A 12,527-nucleotide genomic window follows, 5' to 3' on the forward strand; every position below is an offset into this window, starting at 1 on the left:
CTTATGAATCTTTCTTATGAATTTAAAATCTCCTCTCTTAGCAACTTTCAAGGTCCATCCATGTTGTCACAAAAGGCAAGATTTCATTCTTTTTATGGCTGAATAAAATTTTATTATATATACACACACACATATACATATATCACATTTTTTTAATGTTTATTTATTTATTTTGAGAGAGAAAGAAAGAGAGAATGAGCGGGGGAGGGGCAGAGAAAGAGAGGGAGACCGAGAGAATCCCACGCAGTCTCCACACTCAGCGCAGAGCCCATCACAAGGCTTGATCTCACAACCATGAGATTATGACCTGAGCCAAAATCAAGAGTTGGACGCTCGACTGACTGAGCCACCCAGCTGCCCCTATATACATCACATTTTCTTTATCCATTCATCCCATTGATGGACAAGGCTATCTATATATTTTTAACTTCAGAAAATCACAGTTCCTTATAGTCCTATGGCCAGACTTGACCATGATGTCATCAAGAGCTCAGGATTTGAGAACAGCCAGAGCCAAGTCCTCCATTTCTACAGCAGAAATCCATGGGTTCTAGGGCACTAGAATGAGGTGAATGGTGGGCTTTCAGTTCAAGAGCTTTTTCCTGATTAACTCCAAGTTTGACTTTCTCTACTCCCAGTCTGCAAAACTATACATCCTAGTGGGAGGTGGAAATAGCATGTATAATGAAAAATAATGGAGTGTGGTATAAATTTAATTAGGAAAAGCCAATTATAATTTTACCTCAGAAGACTGAGATGCTTAGGGAAGTGAATTGAATTTTAAAGTTAATTAGGCAATAATATATTGCACCATTTGTTGAAAATCTTTCTAAAATTTATGTGTTCAATTTCAGAGTTATAATAGTAGCAAGGTTTTGGGTCCATATCGCTTTTTCTAATTCCTCATTAAATTGCCCATGAAAATACTGAAAACTAAAAACTGATAAAGCGCCAACGTCAAAATAAATAAATAAATAAAATTTTAAAAAAACAAACAAAAACAAAACAAAAGTGCCAAAATCAAGGTGGGATTTCTACTAACTGCATTATCCCTATATTTCTATATTTTACCACGGTTTAACACACACACACACACACACACACACACACACACACACCCTCGTTAACTTAAAGGCAAAATACCAGAAGTAATCCCAGTACAGTAAAGGAAAAAAAGAAGAGAGCAATTTCTTATAATTACCATATCGTCAATATTTAACACTGTTCTACAAGTTTTACCCAATTCAATGAAACAAGAAAAAGATAGATAAGAAATAGAAGAAATTAGGAGACAACAATATCAGAGGTACACCATCGTCTATTTGGAAAACCTTAGAAAATCAATCAGAAAGCGATTGTAGCTAATAAAAAGGAACACAAATAAATACACACAATTCAGTGTTAACTATCGTCAATCAAAATATAATAAAGAAAAGATCCCACTCATCATTGCAGGGGAAAAAAGCAAGCAAACTAAAACACCTAAACAGGAGACACAAAGCCACGCAAGAAGGAAACCATAAAATGAAATGAGGTTCCTGAGAGACGTCTTGACATGATGTTGCTGAAAAATCCAACACTGTTAAGATTTCATTTTTCTTACATTTAATGTACACTCATAATGCAACATCGGTCAAAATGCCAATTGGGGGAATGATAAAATGATTCCATAGTTCATCTGGAAAATAAAGGGAAAGGAAGAGATCAAAACCTTTTAATAACGTAGAGAAATGTCGAGGGGGAACAAATCTTGGGTGCCTGATCTTAAAGTGTTTGATGATAAATAAATCACATTTTATATATTTTGAAGTCAGACCTGGTTGAAATTATACCAGCTCCTAGCTGGGTTATCTTTGGGCAAGTGACTAAGCTTTTCTGAGACAATTTTGTTTCCATTTTGGAATATATACGTGTGTGTGTGTGTGTGTGTGTGTGTGTGTGTGTGTAATGGCTGGTTAGAATTAAGAGATTATTTTCTCTCTTAGTACAATCACTGCCACATTTTCACTGTGATTACATTAGACAACAGAACCTTTAGGGAAACCCATTTCATAAACCAAAAGAGAATCACTTTTCAAACCTGGTAATAATTGACATTGAAGCCACACTGTGAATCTTTACAGGTTACAATAATACCCATGGCGGGTAATGGGGTGGTGAGGTAGATCCTAGAGGGAAAAATGGTGCAAAATTACTGGAGACTAATTTATTTATTTATTTATTTATTTTAAACGTTTTTTTGTTTTTTGTTTTTTGTTTTTAATTTTTTGGGACAGAGAGAGACAGAGCATGAACGGGGGAGGGGCAGAGAGAGAGGGAGACACAGAATCGGAAACAGGCTCCAGGCTCCAAGCCATCAGCCCAGAGCCTGACACGGGGCTCGAACTCACGGACCGCGAGATCCTGACCTGGCTAAAGTCGGACGCTTAACCGACTGCGCCACCCAGGCGCCCCTGGAGACTAATTTAAAAATATCTATAAGGATCCTCAAAAATATTTCTACTTTTAGGGGTACCTGGGTGGCTCAGAGCATCTGACTCTTGATTTTGGCTCGGGTCATGATCCCAGGGTTGTGGGATTGAGCCCCACGTGGGGCTCCTCACTGAACCTGGGGTCTGCTGGGATTCTCTCTCTCTCTCTCTCTCTCTCTCTCTCTCTCTCTCTCTCCTTCTGCCTCTCTCCCCCCTTGCTCTCTTTCTCTCTCTAAAATTAAAAACAAAAAAAATTTTTACCTTTGATTCAATAATTCTGTTTCTAGGAATCTAACCCAGAAAAAAAAATAGATAGGAGTAAATATATTCATTGCTGTGTAATTTACAAAACTCAGATGTTCAAAAAAGAAACTGTTAAGTAAAATAGACCCATATGAGAATTTTTAGGCTATCTATATTTATGCAAATAAGAATGATAAATGACACAGTACAATGATCACAGTAAAATAAAGAATGTATATAGGGCATAATCTCAATTTTATAAATTAAAATCATGTAGATACCTGTATCTGTTTATGACAGGAAGAAATAATACAATAAGCCAGATAATATAGTATCTCTGGCTTGTTGAATTTCTCTTTTGCTGTTTTCTTAATATTCTACAGTAAGTGATTATTGTTTACAATAGAAGTTATGCCATTTATTTTTTTTAAGTTTATTTATTTATTTTGAGAGAGAGTGCACATGTGATCAGGGAAGGAGCAGAGAGAGAATCCCAAGCAGGCTCTGCGTCATAGGCACAGAGCCTGATGTGCGGGGCTCAAACTCACGAATGATGAGATCATGACCTGAACTGAAATCAAGAGCTGGACGCCTAACCGACTGAGCCACCTGGGCACCCTGAAAATACATGTTACTTTAAGTAACATATCTGAAAACAATTAGGCTGCTGTAAATCAAGAATTTAAAGAAAAGTATAAGATCTAAACATTTTTAAATGAAATAAAATATATAAGACTACTTCTCTATGTTAGTATTGTTTAACCAGTGTAATTAATGTTGAGTTCATTGATTAACTCAATTGATTTGAGTTATTTAAAAGCCTTGAGGTTATCTCTGAAAATATTAATCATTCTATTATATTTATAATATTAAAGAATAGGATGTTAGACTTAATATGTTTTAGGTTAATGACAGACTATTCCCTGAAATTGTATATATATACATGTTTGTTTTAATTGCTACTAATAAAGTTACCATTCCTAAAAGTTTTCTTTTTCTCTTAGAAAAGAAATTCAATTAAAAAAATGTTGTGAGTCACAGTTATCTGGGCTCTTGTTAATGAAAATTCTATAAAATGAAAATTAGACAGTACCTGCATACAATAATTTCCTATACCATTGAGGAACCCAGCCTGGCCCTTGAGATATGCCAAATCGGGGCGAAAATTCCAGTTTACTCACTTGCTCACTGTATATCTTGACTTTACTCAAATCATTTCGCCTCTACCAACCTCAGTTATCTCAACTAAACAATGAGGACAATTGTAAGACTTGTTTTGAATAATTCCTGACATACCTGTGGCTAGGACTAGAAAATCCAGGTTTTGCACCCCCAAAGAACTAAATTTAGGAGACAAAATTTGAAATAGAAAGATAGAAAACAATGTGCAATTTAAAGATGTGTTGTATTCAGAAGATAAAATACACTCTTACAGCAGCACAGGAAAAAAAACAAACTGCATTTATGACAGCGAAAATTGGAATAACAGACCAGAGGGTGTGTTTGAAGCTAGACTTACTAGTTTGGCTTCCTTGGGGTTTTCCTGCCCCACCCTACCACACCACATTCCTCCTTCCTACCAGGGAGAGTCAGAAATCAAATTTTCTGGTAAATTGAATATTCTGATTCACCAACATGACCACAAATACCAAAGACAGCTTATACATCCCCAAATAACTAACATCTTTTAATAAAATATACCTCATCTGAAAATGCTCTGAACATAATCTTAGATTGTGAATCACAGATTGTATCTGAATCTCTATAGACTCAAATGTTAGCTCAAGATCTTACACTCACGGTGCCTCAGGTTGTCCATTAAACATCACTGACATTAAACGGTAAATGAAAGCCCGGTTGTTTTCATTTTATGGCTTTCTGTGTCCTTTGTGAATAAGAGTTTGTGACAACAAATGTTATAATTACAGCTATTGAAAAAATAGCAATACATTACAATACTTTGGGAATCTCCTGTATTGGATCAGAAATAAACTGAAGCAGATTTTCCTGAGCTTAGTGACCATGTAGATATACATAGAGGACTCAGATATTTTAAATGACTCTGTTTTAGACAGTTACCTTAAAAACTGAATAAAAATCAAATACTGTGGCATTTTTATTTGGGTTATTTGTGTTGTAAATCTACACACTGACCTTTAGAAAAGTCAGAAATCTCCAAGGCTTGGGCAAATAAGTAGGACAAGAGCAGACCAAATCTTAAATCCACACCCGTTGTCTTTACAACGTGCTGGAAAAGTAGAAAGTAGTTAGAGAACTCAAGAAGAAGAAGAAGAAAAAGACAATACAAATAAAATATTCAGAAGTCTGTAAAGAAATTAATATTAAGAAGGGGGATCAATATGAAAAACACAGTATTATTTGGCACTGATCTTTCTGACTTTTCTTAGCCCTGGGCAGAGGGACAATATTGATAGAAGAGGAGCTAAAACATTGACTGCTGGCATGTAGATGTATATTTTGGTCCAAGATTGTGCGAGTTAATCGTCCAGGGGGAGGAAAAAGATAGCGTTTGGTTTTGGCAGAGAGAGCTGTAGAGTTTGCAAAGTGTTGGGCCTGGACAATGGAAACATTGGCTCAAAGGTAGAAGGTGGAGACTAAAACCAAAGAATCCAAGAGCTGAAAGAGATTTGAGAGATCTTGTTTATCTGTTAGCGGTAAACGGGGTAATCAACCCACCAGGCCTGCCCTAGTTGAAAAATGTGTTGGAAACCATTCCCAACCTCTCTTAGAATCCGGCTACAGATATTAAAAGAATAATGTCCAGCTAAGTTTTGCAACATGTTGGACAAGTATCTCAGGAACTGTCTGCTAAAGATAAATTAATTTGAATTCACTTTAATTTAAGCACAAATGGTACACATTGTTTTGTAGAGTGGAAGAAGGCATCAGAAAACCAAATATTTTAATATGTCAACGCCCAGTTGCCTTCTCGCCGATGACTGAGCATTCTCACATTTTAAACCATTATTAGACCTTGGTAAATTCTAGTCTGCTTCATCTTTAATCATTATAATTAGTATCATAGAACTGGAAAGTAACCTGGAGATCACCTTGTCCAAACCCTCGGTTTATCCATGAGCCCAGAATTGTATAATTGCTTTAGACTCATAGACATGCCACAGAACCACAAATGTTTCATGTCCCAAATAGAACTCACTTTAGTACAGAAAATGTGTGCCTTTTCTTACACCTTTTATTGCAAATAATAGTAGAAGCATTCTCTTAGTTATCTTAACTCCTTTCCTTAATCCCAAACTTTTTAAGAGAAGATTGAAAGACATTTTGAGATTTCTCTCTGAATTCATGTAACACTTCGCATACATTCTTGGCTTCCAGATTTTTTTTTAATTATTGAAGTATAGTTGACATACAATGTTATATTAGTTTCAGATGCTCGATACGGTGATTTGACAATTCTCTACTTTACTCAGTGCTCACCGTGGTAAGTGTAGTCACCTCACAACATTATTATAATATTAGTGACTATATTCTCTATGCTGTACTTTTCACCTCTGTGACTTCTTTGTTTTGTAACTGGAAGTTTGTGTCTTCTTCATCCCAGCCTTTATCATCTTCATTCATCCATCCATCCATCCATCCACCTACCCATTTGTCCATTACAGTTTACTCGGCATTGACTATGTAAAGACACTATGATTGGCTCTCTGGACATAAAGATTAAGTAGAATACAGACTCTGCTTTCCAAACCTTGGACAAGAGAAAAAAGGCTGATCCAGGAGATCCAGGTAAATCAGGCATTACCGTCCAGTGATCCTTTTGCTAGAAGCAGGAACTTTTTCTTCTGTTAGAGAACGAGGGTGGAAATGGAATGGATCAAGATATTTAGATTTTAAGTGTTGACTTCAACATTCTACAAGCTGTTCCCAAACCAAGCCAATGAAAAACTGTTGTACAGTTTTAACTGCATTTTCTGCAGATCTTATGGTTTGATTTATGGACAAAAGTATTTTTGTTGACGTCGTCATCTTCCTTGTAGATGTTCTTACTTCTTACGTGTACCTGCCTGAATGACCTTCAACAGTCTACCCTTCATCCTGGGGCTCTCAGTTCTCAAAGTTGAAAAAGAAATCATGCACACTTAAGAATTTTCCCACTTGGTCTTAGACACATCATTTGAGTGCGATTAGTGTCAACTTGTGGTGTGTCTTACTTATAATGTGCTTCATGAGACTTTAAGAAGGATATTGCAAGGCGATCTTTTTTTAATTGAAAAATCTTTAGTTCTCAAAAGGAAAACAGTACATGTTCATTATAGAAAAAGTAATCAAAAGCCTTTTTCTCCTGATTCTAAGTACTTAAAACTGAAAATCCATTCATGCTGCTAGAAGACTCCCAAGTAGAGGTGCTAAGGACCTGTGATCTTCTATTTACTCTCATATCAAGGGAATCTACAGAAAGAACATAAGGGTCTTGATGGGAAAAGTCTGAGTAAGTCGCAGCTTGATTGCAGCTAGCTGCCCTGTGTTAGGGAGATGACAGAAGGCCAAGCTTACCAGCTGAATTTTCTCAAGTGGCTTGATTTTAAATTAAATGTAGTTGTGAAGACATTTGACTCCCAGCCTGAGTTGTGTTTTTCCACTTTCTTAAAGGTTGGCACTGGGCTTTTCTTATTCACAGCTGCCTTCTCTAGTGTGATGAGACACATAGGATGGGCACATTCTTCCCTCGCGGACTGAGAGTTGAACTAAACCAGGAAATTGTGGCCCAATATAAAAACTTCTGAAGAGCAGACCATGTCATTGTGCCTTATAATGGGTCCTTTAATTTAAAAAAAAAAAGGGGGGGTGCTGGGGCACCTGAGTGGCTCAGTCAGTTGAGCATCCGACATCAGCTCAGGCCATGATCTTGTGGTTCCTGAGTTCCAGCCCCATGTCGGGCTCTGTGCTGACAGCTCAGAGCCTGGAGTCTGCTTGGGCTTCTGTGTGTGTCTCTCTCTCTGCCCCTCCCCCATTTGTGCTCTCTCAAAATAAATAAACATTAAAGATTTTTTTAAAAAGGGGTGCATCTGGGAATGAGAGGTCTTCCAAGCATAAACAAGCAGATTTCAACACAAAAGATGGTAAGGAAAGTTTCTCCTTAAATAATAGTAATTGTTAATGCCTACAGTACTTCCTATGTATCAGGTACTGTTCTAAATATTTTACCAATATTATTTTAGAAATGAGGAAACAGACTGACAATGGTTAAGCCATTTTGCTTAAGGTCATATCACTGGTGCGTTCTGAAGGTCACATCACACAATGCTGGGATGGCACACACCTGGATCCAGAATCTGTCCTGAATCACCACACAACCAACCTCTTTAAGGGGCCCTGATGATAACATCTTTCAGCTAAACTCTGCAAGTTGTTTCTAGAAAGTGTTCTAGGGTCTACCTTCTCCTTTGGGGTCTACAAAGAGGCTTGAGAACTGTGTTTGGCTTGAGAGTCAGTGGTGCTGAGTTGCTAAGGCACCTGATCTCTGTCTCATGAGTAGGAGCTCCTGGAACTTTTGGTTTCTGGTCATACTCATGGACCTGTAGACTGGCTACTGAGTGTCACACCCTGCAGATCAACATGACATGTAGTTTGAGGCTTGTGCTTGCCTACTCTTGGCGGGAGAACACTGTATTCAGGAGGACTCAAGGTTTGGATGACTTAACAATTAGAAATGCTGTATTGGAGGGAGCCTTTTTAGGAAGCTTTTTGAAGTCTCTCCATAGCCATTGGGCTCTCTGTGAGAGGGCACAGTAATGGCACAGCCAACAGTCTACATCGGTTTCAACGATCAGTGTCTACACAGGAACCGATGGTACCACCAAATGAGGATGACCCAGGAAAATTTATTTATAAAGTGACAAAGGTACAAAGGTGTGGGTGAGGTGTAGGGGAAGCTCAGACACCTGAGCTAGCAGCAGTAGCCCTAGCAGACCCCAAGACCTGGGACGGAGGGAAGAAGGAATGACCACAGCATCAAGAAGACTCAAGGCTCTGGATTGCTTTGAGAGGAGCACCCATCTTCAATCAAGAAGTGGGACCTTCCCAAGGTGACCTTCCAGGAAGAGAATTGGGGAATAATGCTCCATCCTCACTCTTTTTATTATCCTAGATCTCTTGTTAGGAATCCTTTTTGGCTGCCAAAAGGGAGCAAGAAATGTTAAGATTCCTTTGATGTAGTCCATAAAAGTCAGGTTTTCAGGGCAGAGAACAGTGGGAGAAGAGGGAGAGTGGATTTGGAGAGGGGTATTTGGAGACAAATATCCAACACAGGGGTCAACTAGACTACTATTAGACCAAAGCTGAGGTAGAGCTCACACCAGTGGGAAAGAGATTCAGCATGGGAGATGGGGACATCAGCACAACAACCCATGAACAAAGAGCCATGACAAATTAGCCTTGTTCCATAATCACAGCCATAATCACAGCAAGCTGAGAGTGGTACAATAGCCATGCAATCTCAAGGTATCAATAAAACCTTTGGCTGGGGTCACTGGGTCATTTTGTTCCCTAGTTATTGCACTAAATGATGTGTAGGAAATATCTGGGGACAGAACAAAGCCACGTCCACTGGGACCCAGGGAAAACCACACAGATTTGACAATTACAATCACAGAGGCAAAGTTGTGGTATAACCTGTATCCTTCAGCCTGATAGAAATGCTTGCTGAAAAGCTGTAAATGAATAGTAAGTACTTTTGTAAACCTGTACTTTTCTTTTTTTAAAAAAATATTTTAGTAACTTTTATTTAGACTAACCTTCTCACAGACAACAACCATGAATCCTGAAAACAAATTATTTTATTTCAGCTTCATTGCAATATAATTGACATATAACATCGTGTGAGTTTAAGGTGTGCAACAAGTTGATTTGATATATTTACATATTGCAAAACGATTACCACCATAGCCTTAGCTAACACCTCTGACAACTCACATAGCTACCATTTATCTTTTGTGGTGAGGACACTTTTTAGACCTATTCTCCTAGCAACTTCCAAGTACATACTGCAGTGTTATTAACTATAATCACCATGCGGTACAGTAGATCCCCAAAACTTATCCATCTTATCCTATCCTATCCATCCATTTAGTACTTTCCTAAATCTTTGGATATAAATTAGACGGGAATTTGAAACCAAAACAGTAGTTTTATCAGAATCACATCTCTAGAATCTGACTATAATGCAACAAGGCAATGAGCAGAACCCAGCCAACAACAGCTGAAGGGTCACATCCAGCCTGCATCTTTATTTGTAAATAAAGATTTATTGGGATGCTGCCATGGTCATTCATTAACGGACTGTCTGCTTTCATGCTACAACAGCAGAGTTGAGTAGTTGAGACAGGTACCATATTGCTGACAAAGCCAAAATGTCTACTCACTATCTGTCCCTTTACAATAAAGTTGGCTGGCACCTTAATTAGATTTGGTTTTTACAGTGGAATGTGATATATGGTAACCTCATGACTGTGATTGTCAATTGGTATCTACTACCTGACTCAAACTTGGAAAAGGCAGCAAATACATCTGTCACGTTCTCTTGTTCACAGCTGCATCTGCTTCACAACACAGGGCTTAGGACAGAATGGGTGCCCAGTGAATGTCTGCTGAGCATATATGCGCTTAGGGAAGGACTTAGATGCAAAGCCCTCATCCTCCAAAGAAATTTCCCCTTAAAGAGACACAAAGCATTTACTTGCTATGGAATTGTGTAGCATTTGTCCATAACTGGCTTTGTTTGGGATTTTGTTATCTTTCTTCTTCATGCTATTTGAAAAATCCTGATTTGAGCTGGTTGAGGAAAAGAAGGAAAGAGGCACTTGGCAATTGTACCTGGACTACATGGAATTTCACATCAGTCTTCTCTGCATCTGTTTCCTGAATCGTGTCTGGAATATTGATTTGGTAGATGAAGACTGACCCCAGACTTGCCCAAAGGTCTCTGAGTGCTTCTAACCCTCAAGCTTCACTGTGTCCCTGAGCTATTGCCAGGTTTTTCTCAGACTTTGCTGTGTGAAGGGTGAGACTTCATGCAAGTCAAGTGACCTGACTTCCAAGTGTGTGGGCTGAGAACGAAAGTAAAAATATTCACTTCAGAGAAAATGGTATCTTCCAAGGCATTCATTCATTCAACAATTGTTTATTAAGTGGCTATTCGATGCTGAGCATTCATTTAGGTATAGGAGATGTGGCAGCAAACAAAACAGGCAAAAATAAAATAAAATTCTTGCCCTCATAAACATTCTGGTTATGTGTGTGTACATGTATGTGTGTGTGTGTGTGTGTGCACGTGCGTGTGTGTGTGTGTGTGTGTGTGTGTGTAAGAGAGGAAGAGAGGCAAATTTATTTCCGGGTGCCTGAGTGGCTCCGTCAGTTAAGCATGCAACTCTTGATTTTGGCTCAGGTCATGATCTCACAGTTCATGAGTTCGAGCCCCGTGTTGGGCTCTGTGCTGACAGTGAGGAGCCTGCTTAGGATTCTCTCTTTCTCCCTCTCTTCCTGCCACTCACTTGCTCCCACTCTTCTCTCTCTCAAAAATAACTAAATATCTTTTAAAAAGTTTTTGGTTACATTGAGTAAACATAGAGTATGCCAGATAGTGATAAGTTTTACAGAGAAAAATAAAGCAAGAAAGGATGAGAGAGAGCGCTAGGCTGAGAAGGGGGGAAACTTCAAGTAGCATATCCCTTGATGTATTTGAAATATCTATTGATAATCTGGAATACAGTCTCCCTATTCACGTCATGGTGGTAGGTTAATGAGCTCTTTCCTTAACATTCAGCATTATCAGAAGAAACACCACCATCATTGTACTAGAAAGGTCGTTGGCTATCTGATCCTCACCTCAGGGATGAAAGGAAAAGAAGTCATTTATGGAAAATTCACCTGTGCTGAGGCTTGAAACTCTTAGCACTGGAACAGTGGCAATTCATCCCCTGCCTTGAGCTTCTTGTCTGCACCTTTGCTGTAACCCATAGGGCCAAGTGAGGTGGTACCTTGGTCCACCCAGAAAGTCCAGAAACAGAACACAAAGGTTGATTGATGCAGGCAACTTGGCAACAGGCTTTCCAAACTGATGTAGACATTTACTCATAGGGCCCGGACATGTGGGTGAGCCAGGGAACTATTCTCTCATACTCCCTTCACTTCCTGGGCATTTTCCAAATGGATGGAAGGACGCAGTGCTTCAGAAATTCTGATCAGAGGGCTCAGTGGTCACCTATGAAAATCCTCCTTTGCACTTGCCAAGGCCTACCCAGCAGTGCTATGCTCTGTAAGAAAGCAGGCCCTGGGGGCAGGGCTTGATCTGAAGCATGCCCTGAACACACTGAAAACCATGGCAAATGACCTCCTGGAAAACTTCACTGGTTTGGCCAACCAGCTTGAATCATTCACAAAACCACTCCAGGAGCATTGTACCGAGATGAGAGCTTAGCATGAACATCTAGCCACTATCTCTCTTGCCCTGATCAATGAGAGGGCCTTCAGTGCTGGTTGAAACAAAGCCTTCACACATCTCAGAGTGTGCAAAGCAGCTGTGTGACCCACCCTCCAATCCAAGAACCCCAGGGGTCTGTGAACCGCAGGGTGGAGGTAAGATTAGAGAAGGTCTACAAAGCTCCCATGATGGTCCAGAGGGGCAACTTCTCAGCAGGACTGAGGATAACTGGCTACCACAGCTCTGTAGGGGACTGGTTGAAGATTTGGTTCCTAGAGCCTTAAGTGGATAGGCCTCTTCTACCCCTCCCCCATTTGCCTGGGAGCCAGCAAGTCTCTGCAGCATGGGGTGGG

The sequence above is a fragment of the Prionailurus viverrinus genome, chromosome A1, assembly GCF_022837055.1.
Source record: "Prionailurus viverrinus isolate Anna chromosome A1, UM_Priviv_1.0, whole genome shotgun sequence".
NCBI lineage: Eukaryota > Metazoa > Chordata > Mammalia > Carnivora > Felidae > Prionailurus > Prionailurus viverrinus.